The sequence below is a fragment of the Haliotis rufescens genome, unplaced genomic scaffold (assembly GCF_023055435.1).
Source record: "Haliotis rufescens isolate VD_foot unplaced genomic scaffold, xgHalRufe1.0.p SCAF_7, whole genome shotgun sequence".
Taxonomy (NCBI): Eukaryota; Metazoa; Mollusca; class Gastropoda; order Lepetellida; family Haliotidae; genus Haliotis; species Haliotis rufescens.
The window spans coordinates 48,421,566-48,447,419 of record NW_025964361.1 but is presented as its reverse complement, the minus strand read 5'-3'; the positions used below and the strand labels follow the sequence as shown (position 1 = coordinate 48,447,419).

General features: G+C 40.0%; 34 non-coding genes across 34 annotated transcripts; all 34 read left to right on the top strand.

The window, feature by feature from the left end:
* Positions 1-31: 31 nt before the first annotated feature.
* On the top strand, positions 32-103 carry Trnaw-cca. Its single transcript has one exon. It is a non-coding gene; the product is annotated as a tRNA-Trp (tRNA).
* A 257-nt stretch (positions 104-360) lies between these two features.
* On the top strand, positions 361-432 carry Trnaw-cca. The gene has a single exon. It is a non-coding gene; the product is annotated as a tRNA-Trp (tRNA).
* A 257-nt stretch (positions 433-689) lies between these two features.
* Positions 690-761, top strand: Trnaw-cca. Its single transcript has one exon. It is a non-coding gene; the product is annotated as a tRNA-Trp (tRNA).
* A 257-nt stretch (positions 762-1,018) lies between these two features.
* Trnaw-cca lies at positions 1,019-1,090 on the top strand. Its single transcript has one exon. It is a non-coding gene; the product is annotated as a tRNA-Trp (tRNA).
* A 255-nt stretch (positions 1,091-1,345) lies between these two features.
* Positions 1,346-1,417, top strand: Trnaw-cca. Its single transcript has one exon. It is a non-coding gene; the product is annotated as a tRNA-Trp (tRNA).
* A 256-nt stretch (positions 1,418-1,673) lies between these two features.
* Positions 1,674-1,745, top strand: Trnaw-cca. Its single transcript has one exon. It is a non-coding gene; the product is annotated as a tRNA-Trp (tRNA).
* A 256-nt stretch (positions 1,746-2,001) lies between these two features.
* Positions 2,002-2,073, top strand: Trnaw-cca. The gene has a single exon. It is a non-coding gene; the product is annotated as a tRNA-Trp (tRNA).
* Positions 2,074-2,329: 256 nt separating this feature from the next.
* On the top strand, positions 2,330-2,401 carry Trnaw-cca. The gene has a single exon. It is a non-coding gene; the product is annotated as a tRNA-Trp (tRNA).
* A 256-nt stretch (positions 2,402-2,657) lies between these two features.
* Positions 2,658-2,729, top strand: Trnaw-cca. The gene has a single exon. It is a non-coding gene; the product is annotated as a tRNA-Trp (tRNA).
* Positions 2,730-3,307: 578 nt separating this feature from the next.
* Trnaw-cca lies at positions 3,308-3,379 on the top strand. The gene has a single exon. It is a non-coding gene; the product is annotated as a tRNA-Trp (tRNA).
* Positions 3,380-3,635: 256 nt separating this feature from the next.
* Trnaw-cca lies at positions 3,636-3,707 on the top strand. Its single transcript has one exon. It is a non-coding gene; the product is annotated as a tRNA-Trp (tRNA).
* Positions 3,708-4,286: 579 nt separating this feature from the next.
* On the top strand, positions 4,287-4,358 carry Trnaw-cca. Its single transcript has one exon. It is a non-coding gene; the product is annotated as a tRNA-Trp (tRNA).
* Positions 4,359-5,877: 1,519 nt separating this feature from the next.
* Positions 5,878-5,949, top strand: Trnaw-cca. The gene has a single exon. It is a non-coding gene; the product is annotated as a tRNA-Trp (tRNA).
* Positions 5,950-6,204: 255 nt separating this feature from the next.
* On the top strand, positions 6,205-6,276 carry Trnaw-cca. The gene has a single exon. It is a non-coding gene; the product is annotated as a tRNA-Trp (tRNA).
* A 257-nt stretch (positions 6,277-6,533) lies between these two features.
* Positions 6,534-6,605, top strand: Trnaw-cca. Its single transcript has one exon. It is a non-coding gene; the product is annotated as a tRNA-Trp (tRNA).
* A 195-nt stretch (positions 6,606-6,800) lies between these two features.
* Trnaw-cca lies at positions 6,801-6,872 on the top strand. The gene has a single exon. It is a non-coding gene; the product is annotated as a tRNA-Trp (tRNA).
* A 255-nt stretch (positions 6,873-7,127) lies between these two features.
* Trnaw-cca lies at positions 7,128-7,199 on the top strand. The gene has a single exon. It is a non-coding gene; the product is annotated as a tRNA-Trp (tRNA).
* A 257-nt stretch (positions 7,200-7,456) lies between these two features.
* On the top strand, positions 7,457-7,528 carry Trnaw-cca. The gene has a single exon. It is a non-coding gene; the product is annotated as a tRNA-Trp (tRNA).
* Positions 7,529-7,723: 195 nt separating this feature from the next.
* Positions 7,724-7,795, top strand: Trnaw-cca. The gene has a single exon. It is a non-coding gene; the product is annotated as a tRNA-Trp (tRNA).
* Positions 7,796-8,369: 574 nt separating this feature from the next.
* Positions 8,370-8,441, top strand: Trnaw-cca. The gene has a single exon. It is a non-coding gene; the product is annotated as a tRNA-Trp (tRNA).
* Positions 8,442-8,697: 256 nt separating this feature from the next.
* On the top strand, positions 8,698-8,769 carry Trnaw-cca. The gene has a single exon. It is a non-coding gene; the product is annotated as a tRNA-Trp (tRNA).
* A 507-nt stretch (positions 8,770-9,276) lies between these two features.
* Trnaw-cca lies at positions 9,277-9,348 on the top strand. The gene has a single exon. It is a non-coding gene; the product is annotated as a tRNA-Trp (tRNA).
* Positions 9,349-9,603: 255 nt separating this feature from the next.
* Trnaw-cca lies at positions 9,604-9,675 on the top strand. Its single transcript has one exon. It is a non-coding gene; the product is annotated as a tRNA-Trp (tRNA).
* A 257-nt stretch (positions 9,676-9,932) lies between these two features.
* Positions 9,933-10,004, top strand: Trnaw-cca. The gene has a single exon. It is a non-coding gene; the product is annotated as a tRNA-Trp (tRNA).
* Positions 10,005-10,199: 195 nt separating this feature from the next.
* Trnaw-cca lies at positions 10,200-10,271 on the top strand. The gene has a single exon. It is a non-coding gene; the product is annotated as a tRNA-Trp (tRNA).
* A 255-nt stretch (positions 10,272-10,526) lies between these two features.
* On the top strand, positions 10,527-10,598 carry Trnaw-cca. The gene has a single exon. It is a non-coding gene; the product is annotated as a tRNA-Trp (tRNA).
* Positions 10,599-10,853: 255 nt separating this feature from the next.
* Trnaw-cca lies at positions 10,854-10,925 on the top strand. Its single transcript has one exon. It is a non-coding gene; the product is annotated as a tRNA-Trp (tRNA).
* A 511-nt stretch (positions 10,926-11,436) lies between these two features.
* Trnaw-cca lies at positions 11,437-11,508 on the top strand. The gene has a single exon. It is a non-coding gene; the product is annotated as a tRNA-Trp (tRNA).
* Positions 11,509-12,016: 508 nt separating this feature from the next.
* Positions 12,017-12,088, top strand: Trnaw-cca. Its single transcript has one exon. It is a non-coding gene; the product is annotated as a tRNA-Trp (tRNA).
* Positions 12,089-12,343: 255 nt separating this feature from the next.
* On the top strand, positions 12,344-12,415 carry Trnaw-cca. Its single transcript has one exon. It is a non-coding gene; the product is annotated as a tRNA-Trp (tRNA).
* Positions 12,416-12,670: 255 nt separating this feature from the next.
* Trnaw-cca lies at positions 12,671-12,742 on the top strand. Its single transcript has one exon. It is a non-coding gene; the product is annotated as a tRNA-Trp (tRNA).
* Positions 12,743-12,997: 255 nt separating this feature from the next.
* Positions 12,998-13,069, top strand: Trnaw-cca. Its single transcript has one exon. It is a non-coding gene; the product is annotated as a tRNA-Trp (tRNA).
* A 257-nt stretch (positions 13,070-13,326) lies between these two features.
* On the top strand, positions 13,327-13,398 carry Trnaw-cca. The gene has a single exon. It is a non-coding gene; the product is annotated as a tRNA-Trp (tRNA).
* Positions 13,399-13,655: 257 nt separating this feature from the next.
* Positions 13,656-13,727, top strand: Trnaw-cca. Its single transcript has one exon. It is a non-coding gene; the product is annotated as a tRNA-Trp (tRNA).
* Positions 13,728-25,854: the final 12,127 nt, after the last annotated feature.

Below are 25,854 nucleotides of genomic sequence, written 5' to 3'. Positions count from 1 at the left end.
TTAGTACCTTATAGTTTTCTGGCTTTCAGACGGCCCTGTGGCGCAACGGTAGCTCATCTGACTCCAGATCAGAAGGTTGCGTGTTCAAATCACGTCGGGGTCAATTTAATGTTTTGCAAATTTGAGTGAGAAATGAAACGGGATCCTGACAAAATCGGGTTAGGGGTCAAATTGTCGATGTTGTTGTTGTCTTTAAGAAATGAGAAATAAATGAATTGTAATCTATCTCCCTTACACTGGTATGAATTCAGAGCACAATATCACGTTCTGTGTAAAAAGGGAAGATTTTTAGATGTAACAGGTAACATATTAAGGAATACCGTCTACTCTTAGTACCTTATAGTTTTCTGGCTTTCAATCGGCCCTGTGGCGCAACGGTAGCGCGTCTGACTCCAGATCAGAAGGTTGCGTGTTCAAATCACGTCGGGGTCAATTTAATGTTTTGCAAATTTGAGTGAGAAATGAAACGGGATCGTGAAAAAGTCGGGTGAGGGGTCAAATTGTCGGTGTTGTTGCTGTCTTTAAGAAATGAGAAACAAATGAATTGTAATCTATCTCCCTTACACTGGTATGAATTCAGAGCACAATATCACGTTCTGTGTAAAAAGGGAAGATTTTTAGATGTAACAGGTAACATATTAAGGAATACCGTCTACTCTTAGTACCTTATAGTTTTCTGGCTTTCAATCGGCCCTGTGGCGCAACGGTAGCGCGTCTGACTCCAGATCAGAAGGTTGCGTGTTCAAATCACGTCGGGGTCAATTTAATGTTTTGCCAATTTGAGTGAGAAATGAAACGGGATCGTGAAAAAGTCGGGTGAGGGGTCAAATTGTCGGTGTTGTTGCTGTCTTGAAGAAATGAGAAACAAATGAATTGTAATCTATCTCCCTTACACTGGTATGAATTCAGAGCACAATATCACGTTCTGTGTAAAAAGGGAAGATTTTTAGATGTAACAGGTAACATATTAAGGAATACCGTCTACTCTTAGTACCTTATAGTTTTCTGGCTTTCAGCCGGCCCTGTGGCGCAACGGTAGCGCGTCTGACTCCAGATCAGAAGGTTGCGTGTTCAAATCACGTCGGGGTCAATTGAATGTTTTGCAAATTTGAGTGAGAAATGAAACGGGATCTTGACAAAGCGGGTTAGGGGTCAAATTGTCGGTGTTGTTGTTGCTTTAAGAAATCAGAAACAAATGAATTGTCATCTATCACCCTTACACTGGTATGAATTCAGAGCACAATATCACGTTCTGTGTAAAAAGGGAAGATTTTTAGATGTAACAGGTAACATATTAAGGAATACCGTCTACTCTTAGTACCTTATAGTTTTCTGGCTTTCAGCCGGCCCTGTGGGGCAACGGTAGCACGTCTGACTCCAGATCAGAAGGTTGCGTGTTCAAATCACGTCGGGGTCAATTTAATGTTTTGCAAATTTGAGTTAGAAATGAAACGGGATCGTGACAAAATCGGGTGAGGGGTCAAATTGTCGATGTTGTTGTTGCTTTAAGAAATGAGAAATAAATGAATTGTAATCTATCTCCCTTACACTGGTATGAATTCAGAGCACAATATCACGTTCTGTGTAAAAAGGGAAGATTTTTAGATGTAACAGATAACATATTAAGGAATACCGTCTTCTCTTAGTACCTTATAGTTTTCTGGCTTTCAGACGGCCCTGTGGCGCAACGGTAGCGCGTCTGACTCCAGATCAGAAGGTTGCGTGTTCAAATCACGTCGGGGTCAATTTAATGTTTTGCAAATTTGAGTTAGAAATGAAACGGGATCGTGACAAAATCGGGTGAGGGGTCAAATTGTCGATGTTGTTGTTGCTTTAAGAAATGAGAAATAAATGAATTGTAATCTATCTCCCTTACACTGGTATGAATTCAGAGCACAATATCACGTTCTGTGTAAAAAGGGAAGGTTTTTAGATGTAACAGGTAACATATTAAGGAATACCGTCTACTCTTAGTACCTTATAGTTTTCTGGCTTTCAGACGGCCCTGTGGCGCAACGGTAGCGCGTCTGACTCCAGATCAGAAGGTTGCGTGTTCAAATCACGTCGGGGTCAATTTAATGTTTTGCAAATTTGAGTGAGAAATGAAAGGGGATCTTGACAAATTCGGGTTAGGGGTCAAATTGTCGGTGTTGTTGTTGCTTTAAGAAATGAGAAATAAATGAATTGTAATCTATCTCCCTTACACTGGTATGAATTCAGAGCACAATATCACGTTCTGTGTAAAAAGGGAAGGTTTTTAGATGTAACAGGTAACATATTAAGGAATACCGTCTTCTCTTAGTACCTTATAGTTTTCTGGCTTTCAATCGGCCCTGTGGCGCAACGGTAGCGCGTCTGACTCCAGATCAGAAGGTTGCGTGTTCAAATCACGTCGGGGTCAATTTAATGTTTTGCAAATTTGAGTGAGAAATGAAACGGGATCCTGACAAAATCGGGTTAGGGGTCAAATTGTCGATGTTGTTGTTGCTTTAAGAAATGAGAAATAAATGAATTGTAATGTATCTCCCTTACACTGGTATGAATTCAGAGCACAATATCACGTTCTGTGTAAAAAGGGAAGATTTTTAGATGTAACAGGTAACATATAGAGGAATACCGTCTACTCTTAGTACCTTATAGTTTTCTGGCTTTCAGACGGCCCTGTGGCGCAACGGTAGCGCGTCTGACTCCAGATCAGAAGGTTGCGTGTTCAAATCACGTCGGGGTCAATTTAATGTTTTGCAAATTTGAGTTAGAAATGAAACGGGATCTTGACAAAGCGGGTTAGGGGTCAAATTGTCGGTGTTGTTGTTGCTTTAAGAAATGAGAAATAAATGAATTGTCATCTATCACCCTTACACTGGTATGAATTCAGAGCACAATATCACGTTCTGTGTAAAAAGGGAAGGTTTTTAGCTGAACAGGTAACATATTAAGGAATACCGTCTACTCTTAGTACCTTATAGTTTTCTGGCTTTCAGACGGGCCTGTGGCGCAACGGTAGCGCGTCTGACTCCAGATCAGAAGGTTGCGTGTTCAAATGACGTTGGGGTCAATTTAATGTTTTGCAAATTTGAGTGAGAAATGAAACGGAATCGTGAAAAAGTCGGGTAAGGGGGAAATTGTCGGTGTTGTTGCTTTAAGAAATGAGAAACAAATGAATTGTAATCTATCTCCCTTACACTGGTATGAATTCAGAGCACAATATCACGTTCTGTGTAAAAAGGGAAGATTTTTAGATGTAACAGGTAACATATTAAGGAATACCGTCTACTATAAGTACCTTATACTTTTATGGCTTTCAGCCGGCCCTGTGGCGCAACGGTAGCGCGTCTGACTCCAGATCAGAAGGTTACGTGTTCAAATCACGTCGGGGTCAATTTAATGTTTTGCAAATTTGAGTGAGAAATGAAACGGGATCCTGACAAAATCGGGTTAGGGGTCAAATTGTCGATGTTGTTGTTGCTTTAAGAAATGAGAAATAAATGAATTGTAATGTATCTCCCTTACACTGGTATGAATTCAGAGCACAATATCACGTTCTGTGTAAAAAGGGAAGATTTTTAGATGTAACAGGTAACATATAGAGGAATACCGTCTACTCTTAGTACCTTATAGTTTTCTGGCTTTCAGACGGCCCTGTGGCGCAACGGTAGCGCGTCTGACTCCAGATCAGAAGGTTGCGTGTTCAAATCACGTCGGGGTCAATTTAATGTTTTGCAAATTTGAGTTAGAAATGAAACGGGATCTTGACAAAGCGGGTTAGGGGTCAAATTGTCGGTGTTGTTGTTGCTTTAAGAAATGAGAAATAAATGAATTGTCATCTATCACCCTTACACTGGTATGAATTCAGAGCACAATATCACGTTCTGTGTAAAAAGGGAAGGTTTTTAGCTGAACAGGTAACATATTAAGGAATACCGTCTACTCTTAGTACCTTATAGTTTTCTGGCTTTCAGACGGGCCTGTGGCGCAACGGTAGCGCGTCTGACTCCAGATCAGAAGGTTGCGTGTTCAAATGACGTTGGGGTCAATTTAATGTTTTGCAAATTTGAGTGAGAAATGAAACGGAATCGTGAAAAAGTCGGGTTAGGGGTCAAATTGTCGGTGTTGTTGCTTTAAGAAATGAGAAACAAATGAATTGTAATCTATCTCCCTTACACTGGTATGAATTCAGAGCACAATATCACGTTCTGTGTAAAAAGGGAAGATTTTTAGATGTAACAGGTAACATATTAAGGAATACCGTCTACCCTTAGTACCTTATAGTTTTCTGGCTTTCAGACGGCCCTGTGGCGCAACGGTAGCGCGTCTGACTCCAGATCAGAAGGTTGCGTGTTCAAATCACGTCGGGGTCAATTTAATGTTTTGCAAATTTGAGTGAGAAATGAAACGGGATCCTGACAAAATCGGGTTAGGGGTCAAATTGTCGATGTTGTTGTTGCTTTAAGAAATGAGAAATAAATGAATTGTAATGTATCTCCCTTACACTGGTATGAATTCAGAGCACAATATCACGTTCTGTGTAAAAAGGGAAGATTTTTAGATGTAACAGGTAACATATTAAGGAATACCGTCTACTCTTAGTACCTTATAGTTTTCTGGCTTTCAGACGGCCCTGTGGCGCAACGGTAGCGCGTTTGACTCCAGATCAGAAGGTTGCGTGTTCAGATCACGTCGGCGTCAATTGAATGTTTTGCAAATTTGAGTGAGAAATGAAACGGGATCCTGACAAAATCGGGTTAGGGGTCAAATTGTCGGTGTTGTTGTTGCTTTAAGAAATGAGAAACAAATGAATTGTCATCTATCACCCTTACACTGGTATGAATTCAGAGCACAATATCACGTTCTGTGTAAAAAGGGAAGATTTTTAGCTGAACAGGTAACATATTAAGGAATACCGTCTACTCTTAGTACCTTATAGTTTTCTGGGTTTCAGACGGGCCTGTGGCGCAACTCCAGATCAGAAGGTTGCGTGTTCAAATGACGTCGGGGTCAATTTAATGTTTTGCAAATTTGAGTGAGAAATGAAACGGAATCGTGAAAAAGTCGGGTTAGGGGTCAAATTGTCGGTGTTGTTGCTTTAAGAAATGAGAAACAAATGAATTGTAATCTATCTCCCTTACACTGGTATGAATTCAGAGCACAATATCACGTTCTGTGTAAAAAGGGAAGATTTTTAGATGTAACAGGTAACATATTAAGGAATACCGTCTACTCTTAGTACCTTATAGTTTTCTGGCTTTCAGACGGTAGCGCGTCTGACTCCAGATCAGAAGGTTGCGTGTTCAAATCACGTCGGGGTCAATTTAATGTTTTGCAAATTTGAGTGAGAAATGAAACGGGATCCTGACAAAATCGGGTTAGGGGTCAAATTGTCGGTGTTGTTGTTGTCTTTAAGAAATCAGAAACAAATGAATTGTCATCTATCACCCTTACACTGGTATGAATTCAGAGCACAATATCACGTTCTGTGTAAAAAGGGAAGATTTTTAGAAGTAACAGGTAACATATTAAGGAATACCGTCTACTCTTAGTACCTTATAGTTTTCTGGCTTTCAGACGGTAGCGCGTCTGACTCCAGACCAGAAGGTTGCGTGTTCAAATCACGTCGGGGTCAATTTAATGTTTTGCAAATTTGAGTGAGAAATTAAACGGAATCGTGAAAAAGTCGGGTTAGGGGTCAAATTGTCGGTGTTGTTGCTGTCTTTAAGAAATGAGAAACAAATGAATTGTAATCTATCTCCCTTACACTGGTATGAATTCAGAGCACAATATCACGTTCTGTGTAAAAAGGGAAGATTTTTAGATGTAACAGGTAACAAATTAAGGAATACCGTCTACTCTTAGTACCTTATAGTTTTCTGGCTTTCAGACGGCCCTGTGGCGCAACGGTAGCGCGTCTGACTCCAGATCAGAAGGTTGCGTGTTCAAATCACGTCGGGGTCAATTTAATGTTTTGCAAATTTGAGTGAGAAATGAAACGGGATCCTGACAAAATCGGGTTAGGGGTCAAATTGTCGGTGTTGTTGTTGCTTTTAGAAATGAGAAACAAAGTATTGTCATCTATCACCCTTACACTGGTATGAATTCAGAGCACAATATCACGTTCTGTGTAAAAAGGGTAGAATTTTAGATGTAACAGGTAACATATTAAGGAATACCGTCTACTCTTAGTACCTTATAGTTTTCTGGCTTTCAGACGGCCCTGTGGCGCAACGGTAGCGCGTCTGACTCCAGATCAGAAGGTTGCGTGTTCAAATCACGTCGGGGTCAATTTAATGTTTTGCCAATTTGAGTGAGAAATGAAACGGGATCGTGACAAAATCGGGTTAGGAGTCAAATTGTCGGTGTTGTTGCTGTCTTTAAGAAATGAGAAACAAATGAATTGTAATCTATCACCCTTACACTGGTATGAACTCAGAGCACAATATCACGTTCTGTGTAAAAAGGGAAGATTTTTAGATGTAACAGGTAACAAATTAAGGAATACCGTCTACTCTTAGTACCTTATAGTTTTCTGGGTTTCAGACGGCCCTGTGGCGCAACGGTAGCGCGTCTGACTCCAGATCAGAAGGTTGCATGTTCAAATAACGTCGGGGTCAATTAAATGTTTTGCAAATTTGAGTGAGAAATGAAACGGGATCCTGACAAAATCGGGTTAGGGGTCAAATTGTCGGTGTTGTTGTTGCTTTTAGAAATGAGAAACAAACAAAAATGGAAGATTTTTAGATGTAACAGGTAACAAATTAAGGAATACCGTCTACTCTTAGTACCTTATAGTTTTCTGGCTTTCAGACGGCCCTGTGGCGCAACGGTAGCGCGTCTGACTCCAGATCAGAAGGTTGCGTGTTCAAATCACGTCGGGGTCAATTTAATGTTTTGCAAATTTGAGTGAGAAATGAAACGGGATCCTGACAAAATCGGGTTAGGGGTCAATATGTCGGTGTTGTTGTTTCTTAAGAAATGAGAAACAAATGAATTGTCATCTATCTCCCTTACACTGGTATGAATTCAGAGCACAATATCACGTTCTGTGTAAAAAGGGAAGATTTTTAGATGTAACAGGTAACATATTAAGGAATACCGTCTACTCTTAGTACCTTATAGTTTTCTGGCTTTCAGACGGCCCTGTGGCGCAACGGTAGCGCGTCTGACTCCAGATCAGAAGGTTGCGTGTTCAAATCACGTCGGGGTCAATTTAATGTTTTGCCAATTTGAGTGAGAAATGAAACGGGATCGTGACAAAATCGGGTTAGGAGTCAAATTGTCGGTGTTGTTGCTGTCTTTAAGAAATGAGAAACAAATGAATTGTAATCTATCACCCTTACACTGGTATGAACTCAGAGCACAATATCACGTTCTGTGTAAAAAGGGAAGATTTTTAGATGTAACAGGTAACAAATTAAGGAATACCGTCTACTCTTAGTACCTTATAGTTTTCTGGGTTTCAGACGGCCCTGTGGCGCAACGGTAGCGCGTCTGACTCCAGATCAGAAGGTTGCATGTTCAAATAACGTCGGGGTCAATTAAATGTTTTGCAAATTTGAGTGAGAAATGAAACGGGATCCTGACAAAATCGGGTTAGGGGTCAAATTGTCGGTGTTGTTGTTGCTTTTAGAAATGAGAAACAAACAAAAATGGAAGATTTTTAGATGTAACAGGTAACAAATTAAGGAATACCGTCTACTCTTAGTACCTTATAGTTTTCTGGCTTTCAGACGGCCCTGTGGCGCAACGGTAGCGCGTCTGACTCCAGATCAGAAGGTTGCGTGTTCAAATCACGTCGGGGTCAATTTAATGTTTTGCAAATTTGAGTGAGAAATGAAACGGGATCCTGACAAAATCGGGTTAGGGGTCAATATGTCGGTGTTGTTGTTCCTTAAGAAATGAGAAACAAATGAATTGTCATCTATCTCCCTTACACTGGTATGAATTCAGAGCACAATATCACGTTCTGTGTAAAAAGGGAAGATTTTTAGATGTAACAGGTAACATATTAAGGAATACCGTCTACTCTTAGTACCTTATAGTTTCCTGGTTTTCAGACGGCGCCACGGTAGCGCGTCTGACTCCAGATCAGAAGGTTGCGTGTTCAAATCACGTCGGGGTCAATTTAATGTTTTGCAAATTTGAGTGAGAAATGAAACGGGATCCTGACAAAATCGGGTTAGGGGTCAAATTGTCGGTGTTGTTGTTGCTTTTAGAAATGAGAAACAAAGTATTGTCATCTATCACCCTTACACTGGTAAGAATTCAGAGCAGAATATCACGTTCTGTGTAAAAAGGGAAGATTTTTAGATGTAACAGGTAACATATTAAGGAATACCATCTACTCTTAGTACCTTATAGTTTTCTGGCTTTCAGACGGCCCTGTGGCGCAACGGTAGCGCGTCTGACTCCAGATCAGAAGGTTGCGTGTTCAAATCACGTCGGGGTCAATTTAATGTTTTGCAAATTTGAGTGAGAAATAAAATTGGGATCCTGACAAAATCGGGTTAGGGGTCAAATTGTCGGTGTTGTTGTTCCTTAAGAAATGAGAAACAAATGAATTGTAATCGATCTCCCTTACACTGGTATGAATTCAGAGCACAATATCACGTTCTGTGTAAAAAGGGAAGATTTTTAGATGTAACAGGTAATATATTAAGGAATACCGTCTACTCTTAGTACCTTATAGTTTTCTGGCTTTCAGACGGCCCTGTGGCGCAACGGTAGCGCGTCTGACTCCAGATCAGAAGGTTGCGTGTTCAAATCACGTCGGGGTCAATTTAATGTTTTGCAAATTTGAGTGAGAAATGAAAGGGGATCCTGACAAAATCGGGAAAGGGGTCAAACTGTCGGTGTTGTTGTTGCTTTTAGAAATGAGAAACAAACAAAAAGGGAAGATTTTTAGATGTAACAGGTAACATATTAAGGAATACCGTCTACTCTTAGTACCTTATAGTTTTCTGGCTTTCAGACGGTAGCGCGTCTGACTCCAGATCAGAAGGTTGCGTGTTCAAATCACGTCGGGGTCAGTTTAATTTTTGCAAATTTGAGTGAGAAATGAAACGGGATCCTGACAAAATCGGGTTAGGGGTCAAATTGTCGGTGTTGTTGTTGTCTTTAAGAAATGAGAAACAAATGAATTGTCATCTATCACCCTTACACTGGTATGAATTCAGAGCACAATATCACGTTCTGTGTAAAAAGGGAAGATTTTTAGATGTAACAGGTAACATATTAAGGAATACCGTCTACTCTTAGTACCTTATAGTTTCCTGGCTTTCAGACGGCCCTGTGGCGCAACGGTAGCGCGTCTGACTCCAGATCAGAAGGTTGCGTGTTCAAATCACGTCGGGGTCAATTAAATGTTTTGCAAATTTGAGTGAGAAATGAAACGGGATCGTGACAAAATCGGGTTAGGGGTCAAATTGTCGGTGTTGTTGTTCCTTAAGAAATGAGAAACAAATGAATTGTCATCTATCACCCTTACACCGGTATGAATCCAGAGCACAATATCACGTTCTGTGTAAAAAGGGAAGATTTTTAGATGTAACAGGTAACATATTAAGGAATACCGTCTACTCTTAGTACCTTATAGTTTTCTGGCTTTCAGACGGCCCTGTGGCGCAACGGTAGCGCGTCTGACTCCAGATCAGAAGGTTGCGTGTTCAAATCACGTCGGGGTCAATTTTATGTTTTGCAAATTTGAGTGAGAAATGAAACGGGATCGTGACAAAATCGGGTTAGGAGTCAAATTGTCGGTGTTGTTGCTGTCTTTAAGAAATGAGAAACAAATGAATTGTAATCTATCTCCCTTACACTGGTATGAATTCAGAGCACAATATCACGTTCTGTGTAAAAAGGGAAGATTTTTAGATGTAACAGGTAACAAATTAAGGAATACCGTCTACTCTTAGTACCTTATAGTTTTCTGGCTTTCAGACGGCCCTGTGGCGCAACGGTAGCGCGTCTGACTCCAGATCAGAAGGTTGCGTGTTCAAATCACGTCGGGGTCAATTTAATGTTTTGCAAATTTGAGTGAGAAATGAAACGGGATCGTGACAAAATCGGGAAAGGGGTCAAATTGTCGGTGTTGTTGTTGCTTTTAGAAATGAGAAACAAACAAAAATGGAAGATTTTTAGATGTAACAGGTAACATATTAAGGAATACCGTCTACTCTTAGTACCTTATAGTTTTCTGGCTTTCAGACGGCCCTGTGGCGCAACGGTAGCGCGTCTGACTCCAGATCAGAAGGTTGCGTGTTCAAATCACGTCGGGGTCAATTTTATGTTTTGCAAATTTGAGTGAGAAATGAAACGGGATCCTGACAAAATCGGGTTAGGGGTCAAATTGTCGGTGTTGTTGTTCCTTAAGAAATGAGAAACAAATGAATTGTAATCTATCTCCCTTACACTGGTATGAATTCAGAGCACAATATCACGTTCTGTGTAAAAAGGGAAGATTTTTAGATGTAACAGGTAACATATTAAGGAATACCGTCTACTCTTAGTACCTTATAGTTTCCTGGTTTTCAGACGGCCCTGTGGCGCAACGGTAGCGCGTCTGACTCCAGATCAGAAGGTTGCGTGTTCAAATCACTTCGGGGTCAATTTAATGTTTTGCAAATTTGAGTGAGAAATGAAACGGGATCCTGACAAAATCGGGTTAGGGGTCAAATTGTCGGTGTTGTTGTTGCTTTTAGAAATGAGAAACAAAGTATTGTCATCTATCACCCTTACACTGGTATGAATTCAGAGCACAATATCACGTTCTGTGTAAAAAGGGAAGATTTTTAGATGTAACAGGTAACATATTAAGGAATACCGTCTACTCTTAGTACCTTATAGTTTTCTGGCTTTCAGACGGCCCTGTGGCGCAACGGTAGCGCGTCTGACTCCAGATCAGAAGGTTGCGTGTTCAAATCACGTCGGGGTCAATTTAATGTTTTGCAAATTTGAGTGAGAAATGAAACGGGATCGTGACAAAATCGGGAAAGGGGTCAAATTGTCGGTGTTGTTGTTGCTTTTAGAAATGAGAAACAAACAAAAATGGAAGATTTTTAGATGTAACAGGTAACATATTAAGGAATACCGTCTACTCTTAGTACCTTATAGTTTTCTGGCTTTCAGACGGTAGCGCGTCTGACTCCAGATCAGAAGGTTGCGTGTTCAAATCACGTCGGGGTCAATTTAATGTTTTGCAAATTTGAGTGAGAAATGAAACGGGATCCTGACAAAATCGGGTTAGGGGTCAAATTGTCGGTGTTGTTGTTGTTGTCTTTAAGAAATGAGAAACAAATGAATTGTCATCTATCACCCTTACACTGGTATGAATTCAGAGCACAATATCACGTTCTGTGTAAAAAGGGAAGATTTTTAGATGTAACAGGTAATATATTAAGGAATACCGTCTACTCTTAGTACCTTATAGTTTTCTGGCTTTCAGACGGCCCTGTGGCGCAACGGTAGCGCGTCTGACTCCAGATCAGAAGGTTGCGTGTTCAAATCACGTCGGGGTCAATTTAATGTTTTGCAAATTTGAGTGAGAAATGAAAGGGGATCCTGACAAAATCGGGAAAGGGGTCAAACTGTCGGTGTTGTTGTTGCTTTTAGAAATGAGAAACAAACAAAAAGGGAAGATTTTTAGATGTAACAGGTAACATATTAAGGAATGCCGTCTACTCTTAGTACCTTATAGTTTTCTGGCTTTCAGACGGTAGCGCGTCTGACTCCAGATCAGAAGGTTGCGTGTTCAAATCACGTCGGGGTCAGTTTAATGTTTTGCAAATTTGAGTGAGAAATGAAACGGGATCCTGACAAAATCGGGTTAGGGGTCAAATTGTCGGTGTTGTTGTTGTCTTTAAGAAATGAGAAACAAATGAATTGTCATCTATCACCCTTACACTGGTATGAATTCAGAGCACAATATCACGTTCTGTGTAAAAAGGGAAGATTTTTAGATGTAACAGGTAACATATTAAGGAATACCGTCTACTCTTAGTACCTTATAGTTTCCTGGCTTTCAGACGGCCCTGTGGCGCAACGGTAGCGCGTCTGACTCCAGATCAGAAGGTTGCGTGTTCAAATCACGTCGGGGTCAATTAAATGTTTTGCAAATTTGAGTGAGAAATGAAACGGGATCGTGACAAAATCGGGTTAGGGGCAAATTATCGATGTTGTTGTTGCTTTAAGAAATGAGAAATAAATGAATTGTAATCCATCACCCTAACACTGGTATGAATTCAGAGCACAATATCACGTTCTGTGTAAAAAGGGAAGATTTTTAGATGTAACAGGTAACAAATTAAGGAATACCATCTACTCTTAGTACCTTATAGTTTCCTGGCTTTCAGACGGCCCTGTGGCGCAACGGTAGCGCGACTGACTCCAGATCAGAAGGTTGCGTGTTCAAATCACGTCGGGGTCAATTTAATGTTTTGCAAATTTGAGTGAGAAATGAAACGGGATCCTGACAAAATCGGGTTAGGGGTCAAATTGTCGGTGTTGTTGTTCCTTAAGAAATGAGAAACAAATGAATTGTCATCTATCACCCTTACACCGGTATGAATCCAGAGCACAATATCACGTTCTGTGTAAAAAGGGAAGATTTTTAGATGTAACAGGTAACATATTAAGGAATACCGTCTACTCTTAGTACCTTATAGTTTTCTGGCTTTCAGACGGCCCTGTGGCGCAACGGTAGCGCGTCTGACTCCAGATCAGAAGGTTGCGTGTTCAAATCACGTCGGGGTCAATTTAATGTTTTGCAAATTTGAGTGAGAAATGAAACGGGATCGTGACAAAATCGGGTTAGGGGTCAAATTGTCGGTGTTGTTGTTGCTTTTAGAAATGAGAAACAAAGTATTGTCATCTATCACCCTTACACTGGTATGAATTCAGAGCACAATATCACGTTCTGTGTAAAAAGGGTAGAATTTTAGATGTAACAGGTAACATATTAAGGAATACCGTCTACTCTTAGTACCTTATAGTTTTCTGGCTTTCAGACGGCCCTGTGGCGCAACGGTAGCGCGTCTGACTCCAGATCAGAAGGTTGCGTGTTCCAATCACGTTGGGGTCAATTTAATGTTTTGCCAATTTGAGTGAGAAATGAAACGGGATCGTGACAAAATCGGGTTAGGAGTCAAATTGTCGGTGTTGTTGCTGTCTTTAAGAAATGAGAAACAAATGAATTGTAATCTATCTCCCTTACACTGGTATGAATTCAGAGCACAATATCACGTTCTGTGTAAAAAGGGAAGATTTTTAGATGTAACAGGTAACATATTAAGGAATACCGTCTACTCTTAGTACCTTATAGTTTTCTGGCTTTCAGACGGCCCTGTGGCGCAACGGTAGCGCGTCTGACTCCAGATCAGAAGGTTGCGTGTTCAAATCACGTCGGGGTCAATTTAATGTTTTGCCAATTTGAGTGAGAAATGAAACGGGATCGTGACAAAATCGGGTTAGGAGTCAAATTGTCGGTGTTGTTGCTGTCTTTAAGAAATGAGAAACAAATGAATTGTAATCTATCTCCCTTACACTGGTATGAATTCAGAGCACAATATCACGTTCTGTGTAAAAAGGGAAGATTTTTAGATGTAACAGGTAACATAATAAGGAATACGGTCTACTCTTAGTACCTTATAGTTTTCTGGCTTTCAGACGGCCTTGTGGCGCAACGGTAGCTCGTCTGACTCCAGATCAGAAGGTTTCGTGTTCAAATCACGTCGGGGTCAATTAATGTTCTTCAAATTTAAGTGAGAAATGAAACGGTGGCTTGACAAAATCGGGTTTGGGGTCAAATTGTTGGTGTTGTTGCTGTCTTTAAGAAATGAGAAACAAATGAATTGTAATTTCTCTCTCTTACACTGGTATGAATTCGGTGGACAATATCACGTTGTGTGTAAAAAGGGAAGGTTTTTAGATGTAAAAGGTAACATTTTAAGGAATGCAGTCTACTCTTAGTACCTTATAGTTTTCTGGCTTTCCGGCGGCCCTGTGGCGCAACGGTAGCGCAGATCAGAAGGTTGCGTGTTTAAACCGTTCAACCACGTCGGGGTCGTGAAACGGGATCGTGAAAAAGTCGGGTTTGGGGTCAAATTGTCGATGTTGTTGCCGTCTTGAAGAAAAATATAGTTTATCTATCTCTATAATATTAGTAAGAATTCTGAGAGAAAACTGTTCAACCTTGGGAAAAGGCAAGGCACTGTGACCCAATGTGAATGTGAATAACAATAAACAACAACAACAGCAACAGCAACAACAACAAAAGTATCGCTAAGAACAGTCCTTATAACATGACTGAAGTGTGTATGAAAATGATTAAAGTATGTGGACTTGATAAATCCTGACTTCTCTGACTTTTATTAATTATTTGGATATTGGTCCCTTTGGAGAGACCAAACGTTATGACATTGATGCTATAAATCTTCCTTTGTTTGACATGTACACCAAGAATAGGAACTCATCCAGAAGATCAGGGGTCGAGCTGCAATTGTGAATATGTCTCACCTGGTCGAGAAGTAAGGAGTAATTGTGATATCATTTCATATCAACTTGTTAAAAGTGACAATGTTAGGATGTGTGTACATAGAAAGAAAGGCATGTATTGTGGTTTCATTGATTTCCAAAAAGAACAACATTTTGATTATCTCACAATTGCCCTAGTGTTTTTGTTCAATCTAACTAAAGTATATATAAGCGACAAAAGAGTCAAGTCAAAAGTTGACAGTACTGATGTATGGTTTTGGCAGTTTTCTTCATTTAACCTATTGAATTGACGCGTGAAGATCCGGGGTAGAATAGGTCTTCAGCAACCAATGCTTGCCGTAAAAGGCGACTATGCTTGTCGCAAGAGGCGACTAACGGGATCGGGGTAAAATCGTCCACGTAAACTATCGCGCCATCTTATGTATATATTGCTTGTAAATTTGTACATCTAATGCCGAATATCCGAGTCACAGTGTAAATAAAGTGTTGTTCTGTTCTGTTCTGTTCTGAGGGTATCGAGTGGATAGGCTCGGTGACTTGGCTGATTGGCGTGACATCGTAGCACGACGGAGTTAATCGTTGCTGAGTTTGGTGTTTTGCAACAAACCAAAAACTTAAAATATCTGACATTGAAATTAAAGCTACAAAACACAAACCACAATCCACAATCACAAGAGTCCGTTGTGTGATTCAAACTATTAAAATGAGTTAACTCTCGAATAGTTATGTTATGGATTATTCCATTACATTTCTCAGAATCATTCCGTAACATACTGTGCCAAATTACATAGTCAGTTTAATTATTCTTTACTTAATACTCTGGATCTCACTGCATGGAATATGATAAACAGGTAACTGCAATTTATCAAGCAACTATCAAGGACTTTTCCTGTATTTATTTCACCCAAGATGTGATGTGATGTTTGTTGTTTAAAACCGCAATCAACAATATTCGAGCTATATGACGGCAGTATGTGAGTGAGTGAGTGAGTTTGGTTTAACCCCGCTTTTAACAGTATTCCAGTTTTATTGTGGCGTGTCAGCTTAATGTGGGAGGAAAGCCCGAAGTGATGCAGGTCTTAGATGTTTACCACTTCGGTGAGACCCACGAGCACGGGTATGGTGCTGACAAACCTAGAAACTTAATCGGGGCGAACCGGGATTCGAACCCACAATCATAGGTTTTGGGCGTGCCCAAGGGACGCAACTCTGCACAGCGAATTGCGGCGCCTTAGACGACTGGGCCACCCGTGCCCCCTCGGCGGTCTGTGAATAATCGAGTCTGGACCAGACACTCCAATGATTGACATCATGAGCATCGATCCACGCAACTGGGATACGATGACCTGCATCAACCAAGTCAGCAAGTCTGACCACCCGATCCCGTTAGTCGCCTCTTACGACAAACGTAGTCGCCTTTTACGGCAAGCATGGGTTGCTGAAGACCTATTCTACCCCGGAATTAACAGTGAACCAAAGAAATCGGCAAGGAAACGTTCATATTGAGATGAGACAATGCACTAAAACTTTACAAAAAGACACCTGAACTGGGACAATTTCAATATGATATCAGCCAGGATGATCCTAAAATACTGCTTTCAAGCTGGTACACTGCTGACTTGTGGATTATGGGGTGTACATGGAACAAGTGCGTGGATCGATGCTCATGATATCAATCACTGGATTGTCTGGTCCAGACTCGGATTATTTACAGACCGCCGTCATATAGCTGGAATATTGCTGAGTGCGGCGTTAAACAACAAACCAAAACCAAAACTAGTTTTGTCAAATGGTGGCATATATGTACAAGTCACAGAAGCTTCCACTGGAATATTTTGGAAGCATATTCCAACAGTATCATGAAGTGTACCCTTTCCTGACAGAGTCTGGGTGTTTTCGTCATAGTTATCCCATGCCTATCCTGTTGACAACCCGGCTTTGCTATTCAGTCCATAAGGCAGGGGGATTCTCGCTGTGCAACTGTCTCCGCCATATCGGTTTCAATCATTTCCGTCGCATGATATCCAACACAGTGATCCAAGCGATTTAAGATTCCAATCACTTTGCGACTTCCACTGAAACTTTTCAATCCTAAAGCATGACAAAGATGTTAAGAGGGCTTAATAAAGCCTCTGGAAGTTGCGGAAAGAGCATCCTCAGCTGAAAATTGCAATTGTCTTTGCTCTAGCTGATATATTTTCTCACGGGTTCATAATTCTATATACACCGATTCACAAAACGGTGCTTCGTTGTTGATGGCTAATAATGACTTTTGTCAATATAATTACAACGTTTTTCATCTTATATTATTGAATATCTGCGAGTACCAGCACATGTCTTGCAGTCCGACTTCGCAGTGTTTTTTGCCTATCACTTCCTGGTTCGGCTTATCTACGGGTCATATCATTTTCTTTCGTATTTCAATGGTCAAGTGAATACCTCGGCTTATCTACGGGGTCGGCTTATCTGCGGTCATTTTATAGGAGGCCTTGTTCTAAAGAAACACATCACAAAGTGATGGTTTTGCGGTTCCCTAGGCAATAATGTTTGGTGAAATGTGAGTTCATTGGATGATGTTTTGAGTTTGAGGATTTCTTTTCTCAGTACAATGGCAGCTTCAACAACTCTAGCATTGTTTGTTGACTGCTGGTATTCATATTTCACTGCCTCGTCAACACCTGAAGGCTTGCAATAAACTATTTCCCCTTCTTTGTTTGAAAGATCCGTGATTACAATGTTATCTTTGATAGCAATGACCCTGGCCTTTTCTTGTTAAGTGCACTTAATTTATATGGAGAGTGAGAGGTGTTTCCCTTGGACTACAACGTATGGAATATATAGCGTCAAATGGACTGAGCACCTTGTCAATTAGGTACGGCTGGATGCCATCATAACATAATTAAGTCCATGAATGAATATTCTATTACCAATGCTAAAAGAAAACCATTCAAATTTATTCTTCAGTAGTGTGTAAAAAATACTTTAAGATATATATGGTAGATTCTAGGTAGGTTGATTCCCATTACATCCCTTCCCAAATTATCGATTTAGCTCCCAGGAAATCTTGAACAAGTAACAATGAAACATCCATACTTACATACAAGATGCCCCGTAACTGCGACTTGGTTTAACGCATAAACCACGTCGCAGTTGCGGGACATCATGTATGTAAACATGTATTGTTATATGTTCAGATGGGCAGTCAGGTAGTCTAGTGGTTAAAAGCGTTCGCTCGTCTAGTACATGGATACTATGTGTGAAGCCCATTTCTGGTGTCCCCTGGCGTAATATTGCTGGAATAATGCTAAAAGCGGCGTAAAACCATACTAATTCATTACATGTTCAGGGGTTCCTTCTCTCATCTACAAAAAAAGATGTTTGTCACACGTATTTTATGCAATCTATCTGTTGTTGAGACATTGAGATATGATGCACGTATTTCTTGCAGGTAGTTTCCCTTTTGCGAGATGTGAGATCCTACACAAGAGATAGATTAAGCTTAAGAGATAACACGGGGAGATCCTGAAACATACATGCATACAAGATAATTACAAAGTTATATTTCTATTTCTTTTGTGCGTGGTTCCAGGATTAAATAGACATCAGTGATTCGCGAACTTTCTCGGAGATTCGTTTAAATTTAAGATGTTAAAGGGGAAGTGTACACGCAAAAATCACTTTCTTTCTTATTTTTAACAAAACGGAATTTTAGAATTAGTTAGTATCAGTGTTTGAAAATATACACTCATTTTTCTCACAGTCAATGTAGCGAGCTCACAATAAGTGTGAAAATGTTATCCCCCTTAGATTATGACGTAATTGGTGCCAATTTAACTGGGTCCCTGTCTTGTCACAACGCAAAAGATATCAAGTACCAGTTTATGGTGAGACAACATGGCAGCCTGGTCCGAAGAGGTTCCCTTGACCTTTCAAGAAATCGCAAAACCATACGATTTTGAACCAAAACGAGCAAGCTTCGCGGTATGGAAACGATGAAAATCAAGTGGAAACAAGAGAAGACCCACATCACCTAATTTGTCACCCGACCCCGACTCGACATCTAAACAATTAGGCCTACCAGTGACAACGTGGTAAGAATAACACTTTGATGTGTGTATACCTAAATTACCTATATGCTCATTATTACGTTTTCAGAAGCGGAAACGTAATATTCTAAGAGATTTTTGTCACGCCTGGTGACCCGCATACTTAGTCAGCAGGCCTATTCATCCTGTCCAACCCTGTTACGACCCTATCGCCGGTATCAGCATTGTCGTCAATCTGAGTTTGTCTGTATTAGGTGTAACTATTCCCACCAATATCAATTCTCTTTGATTTTTTCCCATCCGAGTTCAAAATACCTGCCATATTTATTGATAAGTAATTGGATGTCGTACTTCACACTTCACACCGTCCCCATTTGAAAGTGAAAAGATACATTTCACTCAATTGATTTGTTTAGTGTTTGAAACCAGTTACAGCAGTAGGGCTACAGTATCTTATTCTATTTAATAGATAATTGGTTATTGGTTTGTTCTGACAACCATTCATAGAAAATGCATTGCAACTTTGCAGGGAAACTATTTATCATCTATTATGGGGCCAGTTTTTAAAAAAAAATGTTTAGAAAGAAATATCTAATATATAATTAATTATTAAAAACAGTGGGTTGTTTAACTGAGTGGACCAGATATATGTAAAATGTTTACAAAAAGCTCATTTACTGTCACAATCAATACATATAAATTATCTAAGAAACTATAAGTAAAACTTGTTGAATATTAGTGAAAAATATTTGAAATTGTAAATCTTTGTCTGGAAATTTGGACCTCCCAACCTGCCCTTTTGAGCAAAACATCTGTAACAACCACCCCCTTAAATGCAAATGAAATATGCAATCATTTTTTTATATGAGTGAGTGAGTAGGGTTTTACCCCGCTTTTAGCAATATTCCAGCAATAACACAACTGGCGTACACCAGAAAAGGGCTTCACATGTTGTGCCCATGTGGGGAATCGAACTTGGGTCTTCAGTGTGACGATCGAATGCTTTCACCACAAGGCTACCCCACCACCCGTTTTTATATTAACACTTGAAATAAAGTTTAGACAAGTATTTGTCACAAAGTGACGAAATGTCCCCCGCCTGTATATACACCATAGTACCAAATATGAAGACAATCCAGCGATTAGTTCTTGAGATATTGCGGCAACACCGTTTTCCAACTCCAAAATCAGATTTGCCTGCTGTGACCTTGAAAATGGGGTCAAGGTCACCAAAACCGACTGGTGTCTGCGGAGTCTGTATATACACCATAGTTCCAAATATGAAAACAATCCAGTGTTTAGTTCTTGAGATATCGCTGCAACACCGTTTTCCAACTCCAAAAGCAGATTTGCCTGCTGTGACCTTGAAAATGGGGTCAAGGTCACCAAAACCGACTGGTGTCTGCGGTGTCTGTATATACACCATAGTTCCAAATATGAAGACAATCCAGTGTTTAGTTCTTGAGATATCGCGGCAACACCGTTTTCCAACTCCAAAAGCAGATTTGCCTGCTGTGACCTTGAAAATGGGGTCAAGGTAACCAAAACCGACTGGTGTCTGCGGAGTCTGTATATACACCATAGTTCCAAATATGAAGACAATCCAGTGTTTAGTTCTTGAGATATCGCGGCAACATCGTTTTCCAACTCCAAAAGCAGATTTGCCTGCTGTGACCTTGAAAATGGAACCATGCAGGAAGTGAACATGTGAACGAGACAACATCGCGGATATTCATGATTATCAAGTTAAACTATGTACAAATATCACCCTACCCCTGCTAAAATACATTTCTTAAATACTACTGTGGTTAGAATAAACTAAAACAGCAAACTTACCTGATCGAGTTACTTCAACTTTACGGCGTTTGTTTACAAAAACATCCCAGTCAGGGTCTTGATGAGAGTGCTGTCCCTTGAGCCAGTTTCCATATAAGGATCGTACACCATCCGTTTCCGAACAGTTTCAGCACAGGACCATATGTAACTAATAATAGTAACAAAAACTGCCTCTACAATATTTTGGCGAGTTTTTTTTATTGTTATTATTAGTTACATATGGTCCTGTGGTTTCAGAACCAGCAGGTATCTAAACTCTCACAGAAGAAGACAGCGACTCAGCAAGAGCCAATATGCGCAACACAAATGAACGAATAAGCGCAATTCATACAACGGACCCTTCCAACCATAATCGCGAATCTTACAGTATGTTATCAGTGCACTGTTGTCTTCTCAGTCGCGATTTTGGAAAACGAAATAATTTTAGAGTAATTGTGCTTAGCGTTGTATCTTGGACAGCTCGGCACCGAACAAAACAATAGCTAGGCTGCGCATCTGAGAAGATAGAACCACACACCTACATACACCACGTGAAACGCGTCTAATAAAGTCTTATGACGTCATTCCTTGCAAGGGGCATAAGCCATGGTGTGTTTATTATGGAATTAGAACTCTCTGTAAATGTGAAAAATATGAACCGATTTTATGCATAAAATAAATTAGATACTTGTGATATTTTAATTGTTTTGCCTCCGAAACTACTAGGTAAATACTTTTCATGATGAAAAAGTACAAGAAAAATAGGTTAATTTTCGTGTGAACTTGCCCTTTAAGAATACAAGCACATTTAGCCTTATTTTATAAAATCAGTATCAATACGCATATTTAATGAACTAGTATTGTGTCCAAAGGTTATTTACTTGTCCTTGTGATTGTTCACTATCCCCAGGATAACATAGTCATCACATGCTGCAGTCTGAAATAATATCGAACCAATATCAGTTGAATAATTTCACTGTGCAACAGATGGACTTGGTGTTGCTTGAGCTGACCATTGTTAAGTGAGGGTAGGAAGTTATGGATGAACAACTTCTTTATTACAATAAGAGCGACGTTTCGGTGTAGGTTCTAACATCGTTATCAAGCAAGTGATCTCCAGAGTATGGTTGACAAGTATATATACAGGTAGGAGGCAGTGTTTATACAGTAGAGTAGATATCAGATATAGTTATACTGCAGTGGAGAAGCCTGTTATGTACACACAAGGGTAGTAACGACAATCATCGGTGAAGTCAGTGACGTAAACAAAGAATGAAGCCAGTAATATAAACAACAGGATTATGGCCGATTGTGGTCTTTGATGAGTTGATGGTACGCCGGGGGTGTGTTATGGCCTTGGTCACGGTTGATTGACGGTTGGCGTCTTTTGATGTTGATGGCTTCTTGTAGTTTTCTAATTTTGATCCTTTGAGTTGTAGGTGAGGGCTTTGACTTTATCCTACTGAATGCTGTGGCTTGGGTTGTCACGGATGTGGTCTGATAGAGCTGATTTAGAGTCATCTTTGGAGACTGAGCTTGGATGTTCTTTAATTCGGGTTTGTGGGGCCTAGATGTTTCTCCTATGAACATTGTTGTTTGCAAGGTTAAGCGGTGCACGGCTGTCATCCTAGCTTTGTTTATAAATAATTCGGTTGCACGTGTATTATTAACCGAATGCAAAGAACGTCGTAAAATGTGAGTTCCGTATACCGCAACAATACGACAGACTTGCGACATAATTGCCTCGTCCCGCAACGTCATTGCTTCTTATTTACACATATATGTTTTTATCACATAATGAGTAGGGTTCTCGGCAGGATAAAGCCAACGGATAAAAACGATATCCGTTGGGGTCATATGGGGATAGAGTGGCTGAGTATTAAAGGTCAAGAGGGGACTATTTTCAGTGTTTTCCAACAAATATGGCATGGCCATTGTCATTCAGTGATCGAGTCAGAATTAACCATCGGGAATCTGGAGAAACTACTGGGATAATTGCTTTCATTATCAAAAGCATAGTCTAATATACTGAAAATCAGCGTCTAACTGTGACGTAGCAAAGCATTTTACAAGTTTGAGCAACTTTGGAGATATAAATTGCGAAATAATTTAGCGAGGACACTGACCGTGCCGGATCAGTTTCCATATCTGTGATTATAGACCTCTGCAGCTTGGAACCTTTCCCCCAAATAAAACAGTTGGATTTGGCCGAAATATGTCCGAATTGTTACCGTGTGTCGTTTTGTCGATATGTGTACATGTGACTGCACTTCGCAACGTTATGACAGGACGTACAGACTATAAAAAAACGTGACGTCTCATTGACTAGGGTTAGAGTAGCTTCCCTTTGATAAAGGGCGGTTACTCTGGCGGACAGACGATGGATTGCCGCGAAAGGCAAGTAGAAACACTTTGTGTAGGCAATTATTGTTCGCATATATGTAGTTACGCCACTGTTGAGAAACATGTTTCAGTTGGAACTATATTGACTGTTGTCACTGTCCGACTGACACGTCACTTACCTTATGACGTAATGTATATTAATGCACACATTTCAGGAAAGCTTGCAATGTTTAGGTAATGTCTGTGAGAGATGGGATGGGAAGATATTTTTCGAGCACAGAATTATGAAGAACAGAAGTATGACATTACGGGATAAAAAGGTTATGACGCTTGTGTGTTTGGGGAAGATAAATGTCCTGTTTTAGGAATATACACAATGTATGTAGCCAAGGCTCGCTAAATACAATGCTTATTCGTCCTTTCGAATTCTATATATTAATCTTCAATGCTTGCTATATCTATCTATAAAGAACAACAGTTTCATTGATCCATTGTTCATAACAATAACGTGACCAACATAAATAATAACATCACCATTTATTTTCAACAGCGGTTTAATTGTTTATCTTCCAAGAATGGATAAAAAGTTATAATAAAATTTCAATCAAGGGATTTCCATGAATAATCGATGACGTCATTGGGAAAACACCCAGCTTATTTTACCTCCATCACAAAAGCTCTCATTGTCTAAGCGAAGATTTGTGTCTTAAGTAAGATAACGTTGCGATAGGTTTAAGACAGCTTAAAAAATAACTCATATGGCAGTTAAAATTTTGGTCGTAAGCCGCTAAAAGTTTGCTTAGATAGGACAGTCGGGTCAGACAAGGGTGTTAGTTCTCAACTACAGTTTTTCAGTAGTCATTAGCGATCTTGCACAGGCAAAGAACATTCTTGATTGTGGTATCAGTGTTGGTACGGCCAAAAGTAAAAGTCTCCTTTTACATGCTGATGAATATGCACTATTTGTCTCTGATGAACTCAGTGTACAACTTGACGCAGTACCGAGCTGGCGCTCAAAAAGGCGATTGTTCATTAACTCTGGGAATAACAAAATCGTTCACTGTCGGTCACCCCAAAAACATATGCCGCTAGTTTATATGAGCAGAAATGACGTAATCAAGTGCACTCATGCCTACAACTATCCAGGCAAAATACCTCCCTCAACTTCCATCAATGAAGATTGAATCAAGGAGATAGAAAAACCTATACTGTCAGATAGACGTATTACCATTGCTGAACTTGAGAAAGACACAGGTCTAAGTCACGGATTCATTGAAACTGTTATTCATGAACATTTACACATGAATAAAACCCCTGCTCTTTGGAAGCTAAAGTTTCTCAATTCTGATCTAAAGGGCAAAGAGAACTCACATTGCCAGAGAAAATTTAGACCATATTGAGGAGAATTTCGTCAAATTCAAAAAGAGATTAGTAACGGGTGATGAAACATGGGTCTACCACTATTATCAAAACGTCTCCACTTCTCTGGCACAAAAGAAAAACAGGTCTTCAAGATAAGTGAATGAAGTTATGGCCATTCTAATCTGGGATGCAAAAGATGTGATCCTTGTTGATAACTTGGAAAGTCAAAAGACGATTATCGGTGCCTACTATGCTGATTTGCTTCATCGCCTGGGAGTTTCTTTCAAAGAAAAGCAGCTGCTGGAGTTCTATTTTTTCATGACAGTGCCTCTTCTCACGCCTCCCGACTTGCAAAGGCTGCTGTGCGACAATGTGGGTTCGGAGAGCTTAAACACCCTCCATACTCGCCAGTCCCGGCACCAAGTGATTTCCCCGTTTCCTAAACTGAAAACACACCTTCGTGGAAAGCGCTATGACGACAGCGATGACCTGAAAGCTGATGTAAATGGGTTTTTTAAGGTGGCTTCAAACAACTCTTTCCTGACTGGAATTGGAAAGCTTCACTTTCGATATGAGAAGTGTATTGAACAGCAGGGAGATTATGTTGAAAAATAAAATTAAAAACACTTTCACAATTGTTGACTTAAAACAATATATAACAAATGGAATATTAAACCGTATTTATAGCTCTTGGAAAAATGGATTCCTTAAATGTTTTACTAAATTCGTATTTGCCAAGCTTGTTCTGTATAAGGCACAACAGAGACTAATGCTTTGAAGTTTCAGCGTTTAGGCAAATTTACAATCTCCCGCCTAATTGCTAGCCTAGCCACTCTGATTTTATGGTGTATATGCCAACGTGAACATTGAATTAATTTGCCCATAAAAATAGGATAGTAAACAAATGTAAACGTTGGAAATCGCGTCGAAATTGAGCTAGTAATTTACTTGGTTTATATGAAGCCGACACTTTTGTGGTAGTATAGCCCTGTAAATCAAGCTCGGAGCTCTGTAGTGGCGATGCCACCAATCCGTTTATTACAGCTATTGCCGGGCTGGGTGCTTAGTATATTTACATTCTGTCAGCAAATTTAGATTTTACTCAATGAAATACATCGCCTATACTGTAATAAACAAACTTCAGACGGATCAGTATTTTATTGTGAGAATATATAAGGACAATACTATTCTCCTCTCACAAGAACGCCGGGGACAGCGGGACAAGCACGGTCAGGATAGAACTCTGGAAATGTGTCCGTGGAACAATTTCTGTTCAGAATTCATAACTGCTACAAGGATACATGGTTACCACCGTGGTTTCAATTCGTTTTGATAAGGTTGGATAATATTCCCCATTGGAGGTTTGTGCTGGATACTAGTTCTCCTTGGATGGAATCTTCAGTTGAAACGAAACTGGATACGGTATTGGTTGTCGATTTGATATATATTGTTGAAATCTTGTTATAATCAATCCAAGGACAAACGACTCTCGGTAATGCAATGTGTTTCAATTTGATTAAACGACGTTGTTCACATTCTGCAACCAATGTTAATGAAACAAATACTGTTGAACAGAGATACTACAGTTGATTATTTGTTATCGTATGTTTACTTTGAAATTGTTCCCATGTTTATTTATCTAGTAAGTCAATAGCCCTGTCTGAATGTGTGTATGTTGAGTATGTGTGTCTGTGTACGTTCCTAGGACGGAGCAGGGACCAGGCGATCCTTGGAACTCATTGCAACATCGAGTCCAGGATATGCAAACACACTCATAGACACGGCGGAAATTTGTCCTTATTTACGG